Source organism: Gorilla gorilla, chromosome 15, assembly GCF_029281585.2.
Source record: "Gorilla gorilla gorilla isolate KB3781 chromosome 15, NHGRI_mGorGor1-v2.1_pri, whole genome shotgun sequence".
Taxonomy (NCBI): Eukaryota; Metazoa; Chordata; class Mammalia; order Primates; family Hominidae; genus Gorilla; species Gorilla gorilla.
The window spans coordinates 117820670-117836220 of NC_073239.2; the positions used below are offsets into that span (position 1 = coordinate 117820670).

At 56.4% G+C, this 15551-nt stretch overlaps 2 non-coding genes across 2 annotated transcripts; both read left to right on the forward strand.

Moving 5' to 3' along the window:
• Positions 1–8778: 8778 nt before the first annotated feature.
• On the forward strand, positions 8779–8888 carry MIR493 (microRNA mir-493). The gene has a single exon (NR_106462.1). It is a non-coding gene; the product is annotated as a microRNA mir-493 (primary transcript).
• A 4729-nt stretch (positions 8889–13617) lies between these two features.
• On the forward strand, positions 13618–13726 carry MIR337 (microRNA mir-337). The gene has a single exon (NR_106456.1). It is a non-coding gene; the product is annotated as a microRNA mir-337 (primary transcript).
• Positions 13727–15551: the final 1825 nt, after the last annotated feature.

Sequence of the window (15551 nt, forward strand, 5' to 3'; positions counted from 1 at the left end):
GAGAAACCAGAGGTTGCCAGTTGTAGGTGGGCGTCAGGACTAGAGTGATGCTTCCAGAAGTTTCTGCAAGTGGGCAGAGTCCAAGGTAGGGCAGGGTACACCAGAAGTTGAGGGGCACTAGGTAGACAGGCCGAGCTGGTGGCTGGGTGCTCCCCTCACCCTCCATGCTGCTAGGAGCCCGTGAGCAGGGACTCGCTCTCCTCTCCCTCCCTCCTGGGGCCTGCCTGTCTGTCTGTGAACTCTTGTCGGCCAGCGAGGCCGGGAGCAGGTGGCCTTCATCTGCAACTGTGTCTCTCTCAGCCTCCACAGCCACGGGGACGCCCTGCACCTATTCCCACGGGACAGGCTGGACCCAGAGACTCTGGACCCGGGGCCTCCCCTTGAGTAGAGACCCGCCCTCTGACTGATGGACGCCGCTGACCTGGGGTCAGACCCGCGGGCTGGACCCCTGCCCACCCCGCAGGAACCCTGAGGCCTAGGGGAGCTGTTGAGCCTTCAGTGTCTGCATGTGGGAAGTGGGCTCCTTCACCTACCTCACAGGGCTGTTGTGAGGGGCGCTGTGATGCGGTTCCAAAGCACAGGGCTTGGCGCACCCCACTGTGCTCTCAATAAATGTGTTTCCTGTCTTAACAAAAACTGATGGATGTGCTACTAATATAAGGAGGGGCGAGTGTTGGGCATCCTGTCTCGCTGGGCAGTGTGATGGGTGGGAGGGCGGGGGCCGGCTTGAACCCCACACAGCTGCCAGCACCCTACCCTGCCCACTGGGCTCTCAAAGGGGAGGGTGGCTCTTGGAGGTCCGGAGGTTGACACGTGCTTGGATGAACTAACATCTGTCTGGTCCCCTCCTTCTACTGATCGTGGGATGCCAGGCTTCTTTCCAGAAGGGACTGTACAGGAGGAGGTGGTGGTGGAGAGGGGTTCTGAGTTGAGCTCACTGCGTGAGTTCCTGGAGCCCCAGAGAGGAAGCTCCCCTGGGGCTCTGAGTCTTCCTCCTCCTCTTCTCACATTCCCCAGGGCTGGGCTGAGTGGTCATCATACTTGAACTGATGTTGAGTGATGGCCAAGATGGCCCAGCCAGGCTGTGGCTAAACTCATTCCTCAAGATGGCTCCTGAGCAAGGCTCTGTGTGTAGGCTCCTGAGCAGGGCTGCAAAGGTGGAGCCTCAGACCCATCCCTGCCCGCGGCAGCAATGCCGGCTGAGCTGGGGAGGTGAGCCTTGCACCCCTCAGAGTGGCTTTCTCTGAGCAGCTTGTGGCTGGGCTGAGCGGGGGCACTGAGGGGCAAGGGGCCGAAGGGCACTAGACCCAAGTCAAGACGGATCCTGAGTCTGCACACCTGGCTTTGCTGCAGCGGATCATAAGGACATGCTCCCTATGGGGAAGGAGAGACCGACTGCTTTTGCTGCCACAGCCACCACGGCCATCACAGCTACCACGGCTGCCACGGCCACTGCCACTACCACCTCCATCACAGCCATGGCCGCCACTGCCACTGCCACTGCCACTGCCACTGCCAACTCCTCCCTCTACTCCTTCCTCTCCTCCTCCTTCTCTTCTTCCTCCTCTTCCTCCCTCTTTTCCTTCCGTCTCCTCCTCCCTCCTCTTCCTCCTCCTCTTCCTCCCACCTTTTCTTCTTCCTCTTCCTCCTCCTTCCTCCTCCTCTTCCTTCCTCTTCTTCTTCCTCCTTCCTCCTTCTCCCTCCCCCTCTTTCTCCCTCTTCCCCTTCCTTTCCTGCCTTCTCCTCTTCCTTTTCCTCCTTCCTTTTTCCTTTCCTTCTCCCTCCTCCTCCTCCTTCTCCCTCTTCTTCCTTTTTGTCCTCCTCCTTCCTTCCTTTCGTTTCTCCCTACTCCCCCTCCCCCTCTCTCTTTTTCTTCTCCTTCTTTCTCCTCCTCCTCCTGCTTCTCCTCCTCCTCTCCCTCACAGGGAGGTACCTCAAGAGAACTGCAGGCAAGTCCAGCCATAAGTACACAGGACTGAGCATGGCCCCTTTGCTGAGAGAAACAACCGCCTTGGGGATCATGGCCATGACCTGGCAAAGGAGACCTGACCCAGCCCCTGATGGAGATGGTGACATGGATGGTGCTGAGTCAGCAGTGAGAAGAGGAGGAGATGGCCTTCAGAGTGCACCCCACCTAGATGAGTCAGTCTGTGCTCAGCCAAGACCAGGCTGAGAGTCCAGGAGAGTCCTGTGTGGTGAGCAGAGTATCAGCCTTTGATGAAGCTCAGGTGTCCAGAGCAAGCCACCCACTGATGTTCCAGAGCCAAGACCCCAGCTCCAGCCTCTGTTGAACCTTGGGCATTCAGAATGAGCCACCCGACTTTTGATGTCCCAGAGCTAAGACTCAGTTCCAGCCTCCGATGAAGCCCAGATGTTCAGAAAGAGGGACCTCCTTGATGTTCTAGAGCCAGGACTCCAGATCCAGCATCAGGTGATGCTCAGAGGTCTAGAAAGAGGAACCTGCTTGATGTTCTAGAGCCAAGACTCCAGATCCAGCATCTGATGCTCAGATATTCAGAAAGAGGGACCTCCTTGATATTCTAGAGCCGGGACTCCAGATCCAGTGTCTGATGCTCAGATATCCAGAAAGAGGGACCTCCTTGATGTTCTAGAGCCAGGACTCCAGATCCAGCATCCGATGATGCTGAGATGTCCAGAAAGAGACCTTGATGTTCTAGAGCCAGGATTCCAGATCCAGCATCTGAAGAAGCTCAGAGGTCCAGAAAGAGGGACCTCCTTGATGTTCTAGAGCCAGGACTCCAGATCCAGCATCCAATGATGCTGAGATGTCCAGAAAGAGGGACCTCTTGATGTTCTAGAGCCAGGATTCCAGATCCAGCGTCTGAAGAAGCTCAGAGGTCCAGAAAGAGGGACCTCCTTGATGTTCTAGAGCCAGGACTCTAGTTCCAGCCTCCAGTGGAGCTCAGATGTCCAGAAAGAGGGACTACCTTGATGTTTTAGAGCCAGGACTCCAGCTCCAGCCTCCGATAAAGCTCGGATGTTCAGAATGAAGGACGTCCTTGATGTTCTAGAGCCAAGACCCAGCTGTAGCACTTAACAAAGCTCAAGTGTCCAGAAAGAAGTGCCTCTCTGATGTTCCAAAGCCAAGATAACAACTCTATCATTTGATAAAGATCAAGTGTACAGGAAGAGGGACCTCCTTGATGTTCTAAAGCCAGGACTTCAGCTCTAGCTTTCGAAGAAGCGCAGATGTCCAGAAAGAGGGACCTCTTTGATGTTCTAGGGCTGGGACCCAGCTCCAACATCTGACAAAGCCCAGATTTCCAGGAAGAGGGGCCTCCTTGATGTTCCAGAGCTGAGGGACCTCCGTGATGTTCCAAAGCTAGGACTTTAGCTCTAGTTTTTGATGAAGCTCAGATGTGCAGAAAGAGGGACTTCCTTGATGTTCTAGGGCTGGGACTCAGCTCCAACCTCTGACAAAGCTCAGATATCCAAAAAGAAGAGTTTCCTTGGTGTTCTAGAACCCGGACTCTAGCCCTAGCCTCTAATGAAGCTCAGATGTCCAGAAAGAAGGACTTCCTTGAAATTCTAGAGCCAGAACTCCAGCTCCAGCCTCTGATGAAGCTCAGATGTTCAGAAAGGGGGACTTCCTTTATGTTCCAGAGCCAAGACCCAGCTCCAACCTCTGACAAAGCCCAGATGTCCAGAAAGAGGGACCCCCTTGATGTTCTAGAGCTGGAACCCAGATCTAACCTCTGAGGAAACCCAGGTGTCCAGAACTGGTGAGAAAACCTCAAGCCTCTGGGCTTCCCTGGGCAGGGATAGGTGTGGCCAAGTTTGTCTTGAGACTGGAGAGGGCAGACAACACTCTTCTGTGCAATGGTGGCCTGCAACATTTCTCAATAGTGACACTGGCATAAAGATGGGTCCCAGTTGCAGGAGAGATGTGGAGAGGGGACTCCTTGTGGGAGGAAGCGTATTAGGAAGAACATGGCAGCAGAAATCATGGATTGCAGATGGGATGCCTTCGATGAAGCCTGCCTGAGGGCGTGTAACACTGCAGCAGAGCGCTGTTTTATGCCTTTTAAGTTTTGCTGGACTCATGGCTGGCCACACATCAGCCTTGACCCACAGGGCTGCCAAATTGGCTGGATCCCGGAATGTAACCCAAGCTAGTTTCTGCGGCTTAGCTCCTCTCCCAGTGGAAGGTGCTAAACCCCCACTTGCCAGCCCAGTGTAAAGCTGCAACCTTGAGGTGAGTCAGATCTGGTTGCCTCCTTCTAGCAACAGAAGTTCATCTAGGTTAGGACTGGGACAGGGCCAGGCTATCGCAATGGGTGTGAAGACAGCATGAACGGCAAAGGAGGCCCCCAAATACGTGGGGATATGGATGCTAATGTCTCAGGTGAAGCTGCATTTGGGGCTGCAGCCCTGCCCTGAGCACCTTGACTCTACCGCTTGCCCTCCAGGAGCTCCACTGACACCAGACTGTCCATTAAGCTGGAGAGAGATGGCAAGTAAAGAAATAGGCCAGGAATACTGACTTGCTCGGAAGCCATAAGAGCATTACAGGTAGATAGAATCCAAGGGATGAAAAATGTAGACTTGGGGAGGAGAGAGCGCTGAATGCTATTTGGGATGTTTGAGCTCTGCAGTATCCAGAATGGGAGAGAATCTGATCTCACCAGTTTTGCCATTCAGACACAGCTATGAGAATGGATCCTAGAAGACGACTTACTTCATTCAGCTGGAGTCTGGAGGAAAAGGGAGAAGCTAACAAGCATTCTTGAAAAACACGCCCTAATGATGCCACATCATTCTGGTGATATTTCCTAGAAACTCATTAGAACTTGGAACTATGCAAACAAGAACTTCTTTGATGAGTAACTGGAACTCGAGACTTGGGATTGCATGAAGGAGAAATGTCATCTTAGAGGACTGCCTCCCCGCTCCCCACCCTCATTTGGCCAAGTTATTTTAGGAAATTTCCAAGAACAAGCAATTAGAATCACTCATTGCTGATTTCCTAGAAGTCTCCACAACAGATTCTGAAGCCAAATGCAAAATGGGTGAGCCCAGCTTGTGAGGCCTGTGAAGAAAATGTGAATCCTACTCTATAAAGTCGTTGGCCTCAGGGAGCAAGACTCAGAAGTAGAGCTGCGTTAGGGAAAATGAGGACAGAACAGAAGGTCTAGACGGCCAGGCAGAGCCCCGTGGCAAAGACGAGCCTTGAGATGACTGTGGGCCCTCCCCTGCCGGCAGCCACAGCCTGTCTCAGACTCACTCCTCAGAGCCTGTTTCTCCATCACTCCCTTTGTCCTTCTGCCCGTCAGAGGGATGTTCTCCAGGCTTCCGTGGGCCATGGCCTGAGCCAGGCTGTGGGCTCCGGGTGACTGTCCCTGAGGTATGGTGAGCTTCCTGAGTGGTGGCCACTTGGCAAAGTGGGTCCGTCACAGGGAAGTGGGCAATTACCGGGGGAGAGGAAAATCATGGCTTTCTTGCTTCCCGAGAGGGGCTGAACTGGGCTCCCAATTTCCCTGACACTCCCAGCTCAGCTTGTAGAGGAATCAGGGAATGGAGATGCCTTGGGCTGCAATTTTCTTTGAGATGACTGTAATTTTCCCCTCTTATCCTCACCGGTAGCTGCTGTGGGAGAGGGGCAGACGGGGCTCTGAAAGCTTTTCCTCAAGCTCCCCTTCAGTGCAGAGCTGTTTTCACGTGCCCACCAGCCAGCAGGAGGTTATGCTTCTGATTGTGACCCCCTACTTCTCAGAAGACACTTCGGACTCCGCCCCCGCCTCCATACCCAACAATGCCGTGCGGCATTTCGTGTGACTGAAATGGAAATCCAACCTCGCCCTCGAGGGCAGTGAAGCCAGTCCGAATCGCAGCAGATGATGCCCTCTGCAGAGGCCGGGCTCATGAATGGCCTGGGTGGGTGGAGGTGGGTTGACAGGATGGGGTGGGCAGGGCAGGGGAGTGCAGGACAGTGACCAGCTGGTCCAGAGAGTCCTGCCAAATTCAATCCAGATGTTACTGGATTAATCAGCAAAGGAGGGGGAGCACCGCCCCCACCCCATGGAGACACTGATGAGCCCCATGGGATAGCTGTGGCTTCCCAGGCAGCCCACGGACCTACAGCTGCCTATCAGCAGCCAGGGCCTTCTGGGCAGAGCACCTTGGACCCCAAATTGCCCTGGGAGGGTGGGTTTTTGGTGTCAGCTTAGTTCAGCTCAGCTGGCTTTTATAGAGCATGCACTGGCTGGCTCACTGGGGTGATGCTGTTGTGGGGTAGATGAGCAGCAAGGCAGATTCGCAGGGCTGGGTGCAGGCAGCACTCCATGGGGGCATGCACGGGGCCCTTGCTTTTCAAGCAGAGGTGGACTGAAGGCTGGGCTTGCAAGGGGGTGGGCTGGGGTGGGCGCTGGTAGGGTGTTCTGAAACATTACCTATATACCTGCACTTTACAAAGCACTTTATATGTTTGCCTGGTGTTGGCTGATGGTGGAAGGAGTGATTGGAGTGCCTGTCTGTGGCCTGGGTGCTGGTTAGTACCCCCATGTCAGAGGTACTGACCCTGGGCTCAGAGCGGGTAGAGGCTCTCCCAGGGATTCTCGAGTGTCTACAGGGGGACTGGGATTCCCTTCCTGGGACCAGGAGCGGGGGCTCTTCCTGAGATGCTATGGCTGGTGGCCCTCCTCCCCCAGAATCACAGGGCCATATGCTAGGAGGAAAGACCCTGTAAACTCCAGACCTGACCTCCTGGGACCTGGGGTTAGTCACCCAGGTGGGGATTTGCCTCTCTTGCCCTTCATTTAGAATTGGCTGTGAGCCTCTAAGGGCCAGGCCTTAGCCAAAAGCCTCCATGCAGCCTGGTGCTCCTGCAGAAGTGCTGCCTCTGGAGGGTTTCTGCAACTTGGGACTCCTGGCAGTGGGGCTAGTGTCCTCCATTCACCCCTGCTCCTGCACAGTCCCCAGCCCTAGATGTGCACCCTCTAGTGTGGGGCGAATGGGCTCCTATGCCCATTAGCTCTGGGTTAGGCTCAGATGTATGCGCTGGGCTCCTGTTATGGAAGGGCTCCCAGCACAGGGGCCGCTGGCCTGGGAGGGGTTAGCTGTGTGCGTGTGTGTGGGTGTGCGTGCCTCCATGAGCCTGTGTGTACCTTCGTGAGCCTGTGAGTGTGTGAGCATGCCTGGTGTGCACGTGTGTGGGCGTGTGTGCCTGCGAGTGCATGCGTATGCAGCTCTATGCTTGTGTGTATGTGCATGCGTGGGAGACAGATGGTGGAGAGCGACTGGGAGTGGGCGACAGAGTGGATCTGTCCCTGAGCCTACAGCACCCTGGGTGCCGATGCCACATCCACATCCTGCCCCCAGACCTGCTTCCCGGAGTCACCCATGCCTATACCCCCTGTGGCTTTGCCCATCCGTCCGTCTGTGTGTCCAGGTCTGCCTCAGTGGACAGAAGAGTGAGAGTCTTGGCCCTTGAACCCCTCCTCTTCTCCATCCTTCTCCACCTCCCCCACTGCCTCTTCTTGGCAAAGCAGCTGGAGTGAGACCTGGGCTGAGGCCAAGGGTGGGGGTACTGTGCTCCCATGAGCTGCAGACACCGTCCTCTCACCAGCTCTCCCTCCTGTGTCCTGGAGTGGAACCCACCCCCATTGCCCACCCCTTAACCCCTACCCCCTTGTCTGGGGTTCTGGCCATCCCCCCCACCCCCACCCCCTAGTCTCCAGCTTCCAAGGCAGCTCCCAAGACAATGGGTTGAGCGAGGGGCAGGCTGGGTCCTGTGTCTAGCCCCTCAGCTCCCCCAGCCACTGACTGGGGCTTCTGCTGCTCTGTGGCGCTGGCTGGGGAACCTCAGGACCAGATGGGGCCTCCCAGGCCTCGGCTACTGCATCACGCTCTGGACAGGGCCTTGGGCCCGGACGACGCCTGTGCCCGCCATGCCGTCTGGCCAGATGCTGCACCCTCCACCCAGCCTCCAGGTGAGTTCTCGTCGTGCCCACAGTGCCCCACCCTCCTCGGCATCCAGGTGATGCATCTACTTGAGGTTCCGAATCCAGAGGGGAAATGTTTGCCTTTGCACTGCATATTTACACACTGATTTGAATTGAGGGGTTCCCAAAATGACATCAGGCTTTTTCTGAAAAAGTCTGTTTTGCCCGATTGGTTTGCCAGTGAGGTTCAGAGTGGACAAATCAAAATGAGCTGATTCCAGACCTCTGAGGTTTTGACAAGTGATCCATACCTAGCATTTGTCACATCTATATGCTATAGTATATGCCAGAGGCCACCTCATCGCAACTTTGTAAACTTCCTATTAACTTTTACGGCCCATTTAAAAATGGGCTATGGGAGGGGGAGATCTGTGGCTTTCCAAAATCCCTTCATGGGGTCTGTAAGCAGAAATGTCTGCTGCCCCCTGTTCCAGGGCACGTCCCACTCCTCACTGGCAGGGCTCTTGGGCTCACTGATTGTTCTCTGAGGATCACACAGGGTTGATTTTCTGTGAATGCAAGTGCGTGGGGTGGGTGGCGGGGCGTCGAGCTGAACGCTGGTCTGGACAGGAAAGGCTCCTGCTTCATGTCCCACCTTGACCCTCAGAGGTTTCCAGGCCCAGCTCTTGGGCCCTGGCTTCCTCCTCTCCCTCTCGTCTTTGGGGGGGTCCATCTCATGCATGTCTGTTACCATGGACTCCATCATCATGGCTCCCATCACCTCCATCTGGCCTCTGTCATCCTGGGCACAGCATCTCATCTCTGGCCATTCCAGCCTCCATCACCCGCCTCACCTCCATCATCCTCGCTTCGGGGCTCATTCTGGCCTCCAGGGCTTTGTACATGGTAGGCTTTCATTCATTCGTTTGCACATTCGGTGAAGGTCTACTGTGTGCCAGGCCCTGTGCCAGGCATCGTGTAGATGGACGTTGCCCTTGTGAGTGCACGCCTCGGGGAGACGCACGCCAGCCGGTGGATGGCAGGAGAGCCTGGGCCAGGGCTGGGGGTGGGGGCGTGGGTGTGGGCATGGGTGCAGAGGAGGGTGAGCTGGTTTCCAGAGGGGTGGGATCAGCTGGGGTGGTGGGCAGGGGGTGGAGGTGCTGGCTCAGCTGAGGTCCTGCTGTGTGGAGCCTGGAGGGAGAGATTGCATGTCCCCTCTCTGTTCCCCATGGGTCATCTCAGTAATGGCTGCCGGAGTTCAGGGGTCCCTAGATTGCTCCCAAGGTCCTCACTCCCAAGTCCTTGGCAAGAGTCCTGCGCCCCAGGAGCCTTTTGGCACCTGAACTCTGTCACCTAGTCTGCTGGTCAGCCTCTGTGCTGCCCGCGTTGGTGGGTGTCATTGGATTGTTAACGATGTACGTTTTGCTCTAAAATGATGGTGATTGAAGATGGGAATTATTTTGTCTGTTGATTTTAATGTTTTCTTTTTTGTGTGTGAAGTGTTTGTTGTGAAATATCTATTTTGGAAGTTTTTAGGTGTTGGAAAGCCAGAATCTGGGGCCCTCTGGTGTCTAGGAAGACCCTGTGATGCCCTGGGGTGAAGGGATGTGGACTCCCAGGGACAAAACAGTGGACTCTGAGGTCCTCAGGGTCACCTCCCTTTAAGGACTAGAGCACACTCAGTATTCGGGGGCCTCTGTGGTCGTTAAAGATGTCCCATGTTTGCTAAGGAAATGTTACGTTTGCTGGAGGAGCTTCTGAAAAATGTTTAGGATTGTTTACCTGCATGTTTTATCTCGTTCAGAATTAGAATTGGTGGTATGTAGATATGCTTCTGGGTCTACCGAGATGAGGCAGGCCTACTGGGTCTCCACCTTCAGCTCAGGACACCCATCATTCACCTGGGAGGGGCTTGCTTCATTAGATGTTCACAAGGCTGAAAAGTGTCCCAGCCTCAAGTGTCACGTGGAGCCTCTTACTCATGCATCGCCAGAAGCGCCTCCTCCCCCATCACTCTGACCCCGCCCCACACAGACGTGTCACACTAGGCTCCTCCTCGAGTCATGTGTCACATGAGACCCCCCCGTGTGTCACTTCCAGCCCTGACTACTCAGTGTCACTTGGAGCCTTTTGTCCCTCCCCAATGTACCACTTGAACCATCCCCAATCCATGTGACACACCAAATCTCTGTGTCCGAGTTCCATCTGCACTCGTGTCACACAGTTCCACCCTCACGTGCCACACTGAGTCACTCCTACATCATGTGTCACAGAGAGGTCCTGTAGTCTCCCTTGAGTCATCCTGAGAACCTCCTTTCTCCGCTTTGTCCCATGGAACCCTCTTTCACCCAGGGTTCCTCCTCAGCACCTCATCCACCCGTGTGTCCCATGGAGCTCTCTTCCTCCACCTGGGGTTCATCCTGAGCTCCTCCTCCTCCTATGTGTCATCCTCAGAGCTCCTCCTCCCTCATGAGCGTCCCATGGGGCTCCTCCTCCCCGCATGTGTCATCCTCAGACACTCCTTCACCTGTGTGCCCCATGGAACCCCCTTCTTATCTCATGTGTCATATTGAGCGCCTTCTCCATCCTTGTGTCCCATGGAGCTCCTCCTCCTGCCATGTGTCATCCTCAGCTCCTCCTCCTTCCTGTGTGTCCCATGGAGCCCCCACCTCTTCCCATGTGTCATCCTCAGCTTCTTATCCCTTCCGTGTGTCCCATGGAGCCCCTCCTCTTCCCATGTGTCATTTTCAGCACCTTCCTCCAGGTTGTCCCATGGAGCCCCTCCTCTTCCTATGTGTCATACTCAGCACCTCCTTCCACCTCCTGTTCCATGGAGCCATTTCTCCTTCCATGTGTCATCCTCAGCTCCTCCTCCCTCCCAGGTGTCCCATGGAGCCCCTCCTCCTCCATCCTTGTGTCATGTTCGACACCTCCTCCACTCATATGTCACATGGAGCCTCCACCCATGTGACACAAATAATTTCTCATCTACTTGTATCACACTGAACGTTCTATCTTTCTTAAGTGTGTCACAGCAAGCCCCACTAATGTGTCACAGGACGCCCCTCTCCCACTCTTGTAGCACACTGAGCTCCTTCCACCACTTAGGTGTCACTCTGACCCTGTCCTCTGCGTGTGTGTCACTAGGAGCCCCACCCATTCAGCTGCACTCTGAGTTCCTCCTCTAATCATGTGTCACACATGTAGTCTCTCCCCACACTCATAAGTCATACAGAATGCCTCTCCCCATCCATGTATCACATTGAGTCTCTCTTCAACATGTGTTACTCAGAGCCCTTCCCTGACTCATGCGTCACCTGGAGCCCCTGTCCCTGTCCACGTGTTACACCGAGTTCTTTCCTGCTCATATGTCACCTGAAGCTCCTCCTCTACTCACAAGGCACACAGAACCCCCTTCCCGTTTGTCGAATGGACCCCTCACCCCATGCATGTATAACACTGAGCCACTCTCCCACCCCCGTGTGGTACTGAGCTCCTCCTCCACTGATGTGCTGCACGGACTCCTTCTGACTGTTGTCACGCGGAGCCCCTCCCTTCACCCTTGTGTCTCACTGGGCATCTCTTCCCAACCATGTGTCCCATGAGATCCTCCCACACCCACGTGTCACACCAAATCCCCTTTCTTGTGTTACTCCAAGTCCCTTCCCCCCATATGTCACACAGAGACTCTCTTCCCACACACATGTCACACTGAGCCCCTTTTCTGTCTCACATTCCACCTCTCCTTCACTCATGTGTCATGAGGAGCCTTTTCCCTACTAATGTGTCACCTGAGCTTCTCTCACATGTCACTTGAAGTCCCCCCCTTCCCATGCATCACCCAGAGATCTTCCCCCCACTCATGCATTGCCCTGAGCCCCTCCCTTACTTATGTGACATGGAGCCCCTCTCCACACCCATGTGTCACACCAACCCTCTCTCCACCCATGTGTCACATGGAGCTCTTCCCCCACCCGTGTGTCACACCAGCCCCCTCCTCCACCCATGGGTCAAACCAACCCCCTCCTCCACCCACGTGTCACACCAACCCCCTCCCCCACCCGTGTGTCACACCAACCCCCTCCCCCACCCGTGTGTCACACCAGCCCCCTCCTCCACCCATGGGTCAAACCAACCCCCTCCTCCACCCATGTGTCCCACTAACCCCCCCTCCACCCATGTGTCCCACCAACCCCCTCCCCCACCCACGTGTCACACCAACCCCCTCCCTGACCCATGTGTCACACCAACCCCTTCCACCCACATGTCACACTAACCCCCTCCCCCACCCATGTGTCACACCAACCCCCTCCCCCACCCATGTGTCACACAAACCCCTCCCCCACCCATGTGTCCCACCAACCCCCTCCCCCACCCACGTGTCACACCAACCCCCTCCCTGACCCATGTGTCACACCAGCCCCCTTGTCCACCCGTGTGTCACACCAACCCCCTCCACCCACGTGTCACACTAACCCCCTCCCCCACCCGTGTGTCACACCAACCCCCTCCTCCACCCATGTGTCCCACCAACTCCCTCCCCCACCCATGTGTCACACTAACCCCCTCCCCCACCCATGTGTCACACTAACCCCCTCCCCCACCCATGTGTCACACTAACCCCCTCCCCCACCCATGTGCCACACCAGCCCCCTCCCCCACCCCTGTGTCCTACCAACCCCCTCCACCCATGTGTTACAGGGAGCCCCTCCTCCCTCCATGTGTCTGTCAATCTGAGCCCCTTTTCCATTCATGTGTCACTGTGAGCCTCTTTCCCACCTCCATACCCTCCCGCCACCCCTACTTCTTAATCTTTAACCCCATTCCCTAAAGGTTTCCCTCCATGGGCTCTTTCAGAGAATTTTATATTATCAGGTCATTTATTCACAGATATTTTTTGACCACCTACCACGTGCCTGGCTGTGTGTCCCTGTGCATGTGTGTTGGTGGTGTGGATGGCTGGGGAGTGCAGGACGAGGCAGGCAGTATGGTGGTTGAGAAAGATGTCAAAGAACAAAGGAAGGTGTTTTGGGGTACAACTTTATTGAGATGTAATCCACATACACACAATGCACCCATTAAAGCTCACAGAGAAGTGTGTTTTAGTTATTCACAGATATCTGCAGCTATCACCATAATCAATTTAAGATCATTTTCATCACCCCCAAAAGAACTCCAGAGCCTTCAGCTGTCACCTTCACCCTGCATGCACACCCCCCAGCCCTCAGCAACCAAAAATCTACTTTCTGTCTCTGGGAAATTCTTGAAGTGCCTCTGGACTTCATGAGTCCTCACTGGGTCCCCAGAGGTGCCTGTTGCAACCCATTTCACAGACGTAGAAGGCAAGGCCGGAGTAGTACCAGGGAGTCAAAGCAGTGGATGGGTGGGGTCGAGTCCCCGATGTCCACTCACAGACCTGGGCCAGAATCAGGCCTGTCTCCCCCTTCACCTCCCCACCCTCCATCCCCTGGCCTGGCTGCACAGTCATCTGGGGGCTCCGTGGGGCTAAGGGAGGCCCAGGCCCCGGCCATAGGAGGCAGGTAGGGCAAGGCTGGGCAGGGTGGACAGGTACCTCAGTGCTGCAGGTGCCCAGCAGTGGGTGGCACTGCCTAGGCTGGCTGTCCCTTGCTGTCACTGCTCTAACCACTAGCAGCAGGCGCCCCCTCTGCCATCCGAGCGCTTGCACTGCGCTTCCGGGAGGAGGGTTGCGGCCCGTAGTCAGTAGTTGGGGGGTGGGAACGGCTTCATACAGGAGTTGATGCACAGTTATCCAGCTCCTATATGATGCCTTTCTTCATCCCCTTCAACCACGCGCAGCCCCCGGACCCTCCTCTGCACCCTTGGCTGCACGGGGACGCGTCCTCAAGTCTGCAGCTGTCCTGCCAGCCTCTTCCCGGCATGCTCCTTGGGCTCTTCTCTCTCTCTTCTGCAGCTCTCTGAGTTCCTGGAGGGGAGGGCCTGGGGCTGGGCCATCTCTGAGGCCCCTCCTTGGCAGGGAACTATGCCCCTGGTGGGACACCCCCTGGGCTGACTCCACAGCCAAGGGCAGATAGGCCGGAGGGGGAGTTGGGTAGCCCTGGGGCTTCTCCCACTGAGGGGCTGGGGCTGTGCTCCCACACAGAGCCCTCCGAAGGGACCCGGCCCACAGGATGGATGGACAGACGTTGGAGAGATGGTGCCCCTTTGTGCCCAGGGTGGAGGGGGTGGGGCTTTGGCAGAGCAGGGCCGGCCCTTTCTGTGCCCCAAGAGGAGGGTCTCCTCGAGGGGTCTCCGCCTCTACCCAGGACTCTTTCATGACCAGGAGGCTGAGGCCCCTCACAGGCGGCTTCTTACTCTCTCCTTAAACCTGTTCTGGAGACATTTCCCCTCTCCCCAAGGATTCCCAACTCTGGGTCCCCAGAAGCTGTCAGCTGGGCTCCCTTCTTCCCCTGTGCCTACCCTGCCCGGGCTGGGTACCTGAGGGTGCCCAATGGCAACATGAGCAGGGGGCACGGCCGTGGCCCCTGGTTCTTGGACCTCTGTCTTCTGCCTCTCTGACTAACTCAGGTCCTGTGCATGGCAGAGGTGACCCGCACCAAGCCCTGTGATTTTGGCATCATTAACCCCATTAACAAGCCACGACAGCCAGCCCAGGCATGAGCATCGGGGCAGCAGGGCAGCGAGTGTGGGGAGAGAGGCCTTGGGGTAGCTGAGGCCATTAGAGAGGACAGGAGGGTGCAGGAGGGAGCACCCTCACCTCTGCCCTTCCCACTCACCTCCCATCTCCCCTTCCTCACCCCTCCTTCCCCATGCACCCCTTCTTCCTGTAGGAGGGAGCACCCTCACCTCTGCCCTTCCCACTCACCTCCCATCTTCCCTTTCTCACCCCTCCTCCCCAATGCACCCCCTCCCTTCCTGCAGGAGGGAGCACCCTCTCCCCTGCCCTTCCCTCCCACCTCCCATCTCCCCTTCCTCGCCTCCCTTCCCCCATGCACCCCCTCCCTTCCTGGTCTACCCCTCAGCTTCTGTGGTGTCAGGATGGGTATGCTTGTCTTTGTTGATCTCCGACAGGTGGACAGGGGTCTGGACGAGGCTTACTGTTTGGGTCTGAGGTCAGTGCTCATGGGCTTGGGGCGTGACAAGGGTCTTGTCGTCCCCGCAGCAGGGCTCTGGGAGGGTGGGTGGAGCTTGGGAGTGGGGGTGATGGCTTCTATTTGTTGTCTTTCTCTTTTTCACTTTGGGAGCAACCGGGGTCACCAGGTGGGCAGGAGGGGACCTCACGTCTCTGCCCTGGGCAGATTGTTAAGAGCTGGTCAAGCTCCTGGCACAGGGGCCTGAGTCCAAGGCCCTAACTGGACCTGGGGCCGCCTGCAGGAGGGATGAGCAAGTCCGGACCCGAGCGGTGAGTAGCCCTCAGCTGCCTGGGTGGTGTGCTGTTGAGCGTTCCAGAAACTGGCCCTGTGTGCACCAGGGCTGGAGGCTGGCCCGTTGGGCATCTCATGGGGGTAGGCCGGGCCGGCAAGGGAGGTTGATGGACAAGACTCAGCAGGAGTGGAGCTCAGGGCTCCCTCCATCCCCTGACATCAGTGACCTGGGGGTGGACAGAGAAGGTGGAAGATGGGTGCATTTAGTTGTGGCCTGCCAGGTCCCGTGGGCCTGTGTGCCAGTGTC